General features: G+C 46.2%; 1 pseudogene; it reads right to left on the reverse strand.

The window, feature by feature from the left end:
• Nucleotides 1–392: 392 nt before the first annotated feature.
• Nucleotides 393–2,307, reverse strand: LOC112071586 (A-type voltage-gated potassium channel KCND2 pseudogene; annotated as a pseudogene).
• Between the last annotated feature and the right edge of the window lie 422 nt (nucleotides 2,308–2,729).

The raw sequence follows: 2,729 nt of genomic DNA on the forward strand, positions 1-2,729 counted from the left end.
AGAGAGAGAGAGAGAGAGAGAGAGACAGACAGAAAGAGACAGAGACAGAGAGAGAGAGATGGGTGTCAATTAGACCTACACCTTCTAACCCTCATTAACTTTGTCAGTTGGCTCATGAGTGGTCCAATATAACCAACTGAAACGTGGTTTGGAGTTTCTTTAATCAGTTATGTTAACCAGCCTTATAATAAGAGGGTCTATAAATAAAAACATTTGCTGTACCATGAAGCTTTCACAGAGTGTGAAATAGTTATGATGTGCATATGTTTCATATGATAGAATAGAATAGGCCTAGAATGCAGAAGATTGGGCTTTATCAGTGAGAAACTGCAGTGATACGTGACTGTGGTGTAAGCCTACCAATAACCTATTTAGTAGCCAAGCTCGTTTCGACACSTTGTGAACTGAACACATTCACAACCACCGTCTCCAAGAGGCAACACCTACCCCAGCGTTGTCATGGTGACAATGGTGTACCAGAAAGCAGCGGGAATGCTGGTGAACTTGGTGGAAGCAGAGCCCTTCTCTGCGTAGAACATCACAGTGGCGAAGATAATGATGGCCATGGTGAGGGAGAAGAGCAGGAAGCCCAGCTCCGAGGCGCAGCTCTTCAGTGTGTAGCCCAGGATACGCAGCCCCGCAGAGTGCCGGGAGAATTTGAAAATCCTGAAAACCCGGAAGACCCTGAGGGTGACGAAAGCCCCGCTCACTTGGTCATTGTCCGTCATGACCAAGCCGATGTAGTAAGGCATGATGGCAACCACGTCGATGATGCTCATCACACTCTTCATAAAGTTGTACCGGCTGGGGGCTGCGATTAACCGTAAGAGGTACTCGATGGTAAAGATCATGACGCAGGCCGTGTCCAGGCAGAAGAAGGCCACTGMGTAACGGTCCCCGCATGAGATCTCCTTGGCGCGGTTGGGGAGGGTTCCACACGGCACCGTCTCCACCACGTTGGCCATGACTGAGATGGCTATGAAAAACCCGGTGACATAGTAGAGGACCAGGGCCGTGGTGCTCGTGTGGGGGTTCTCAAAAGCCCGCCACATGTACTCCCGGAAGGTCATGTTTGGCGGAGCTATATCTTCTTTCTCATCGTCCTCGTCATCTTGCTGCCTCTCCTGGTTCTCGCGCCGCCGGTCCTTGTACTCCTCATAGCAACAGTCTCCAATAATCTCAGGTATGATCCCAAAAAACGACAACTCTTCATCATAAGCTGCAATACACTCTTGGCGTGGGTAGTGCAGTTTTCCCGTGCGGTAGAAATTCAGAATGTGTCTAAAAATATCAGGGTCACGGTCAAAAAAGTACTCTTTCGTTTCCTCGTGGAAAAAGAAATCCTTCTCAGTGCTCCCCAGTAAAGTGTCCGGGTAGCGTTCCAAAGTGTTACTCCACGTCTGGAACTTCTGACCGCTGACGTTGAGGATGATAAGTCCCTGGTCTTGGGATTTCTTATTTTCCCGGGGAGGAATGGGCATAGGACCGGTAGCAACCGGCATCCATCCTATAGCCGCCGCGCGGGCGAAGGGGAGCCATGCCGCCACTCCTGCAGCCATGCTGACCGGTTGGAACGAGCCGGTGTGTTTTGAACGAACCTGCTGCTTCGGCAATCACAGTGCTATGGCTTGGAAATGGATAGGTGGATGGACATCTACAGAGGGGACAATACAAGATATTAGAATAGCATTGGCAAAACTATATTCAAAAGTTTAAGTTCATGTTGGCTATAGGCTAATGTGGGTTATCTCAGATGGTCTAATGTTAAAACCAGCTTTTTGGTTAGTAATATAGTTGGGGTTGGGGAGTAGAGGATGGCAATCACTCTACATTGATTTTACAATTAAAGTTGTCAATTGTTTTGTTGCAAAGAAAATAAATGGGAACTAAACACACAGACACACACATCAGTCTAAAAATGAACAATTGAAACAGAAAAAATATATAAATTTAATGAATATCTTACCATAACTTATTCTTCACAATGCATAGTTAAATCAATGAAACACAATATGTCTCCAKAAGAGGACAAATAGACTACTGTTCCACCCGCTTCACGTTACGCCAATAAGCAGGGACAATCCTCAAAGCAAAGCACTGGTAAATAACGGTGCATCAACAAGTTAGAGTTTCAGCAGTCTCCCTCTATCCATGTTCGATATTCCATCCACCGTCTTTCTTTACATCACCCGGTAAGAAAGAGAAAACGGTCAGTTAGTGGTGTCTCTCCGGTGCCTATTTCTTCCGTTGCAGCTGCTCCGCAATAAAAGCGCAACTAATCTTCTCCTCTCACATCCACTGACTGACTGACTGCAAGACCACCCCCTCAGGAACTGCGCGAGAGTGTGTGGAGAAAGGAGAGGAGACGGGGAAAGATGCAGCTATAAAAAGGAGTGGTCTCCTCGCAGGTTTAGACATTTCACAACTGGTGGTGTGGTGGTTCGCTAAAAAGATKAACTCATTAATATAAAACGGGAAGTAACGAATGAGGTGTTATCTCCAAAACTGTGAAAGTTATCCGCTACCGACTGGGAGCCCCTTTGCTTTGGATCACCGAAATTCATTGTGATTTCCCGCGTTGACTCGTGATGTTTAGTGTAGTCAAGTGTTGTTAGCGTTCGTGACATCATTTTATAACCGTTGGAATATGAGTGAATTATGTTAAAATGTCCACTCAGCTATTTTTCCGTGTAGCTTATACGGGTATTTTGCTGAGAAGCCTTGTAATT

This window comes from Salvelinus sp. IW2-2015, unplaced genomic scaffold (assembly GCF_002910315.2).
Source record: "Salvelinus sp. IW2-2015 unplaced genomic scaffold, ASM291031v2 Un_scaffold1651, whole genome shotgun sequence".
Lineage (NCBI taxonomy): Eukaryota > Metazoa > Chordata > Actinopteri > Salmoniformes > Salmonidae > Salvelinus > Salvelinus sp. IW2-2015.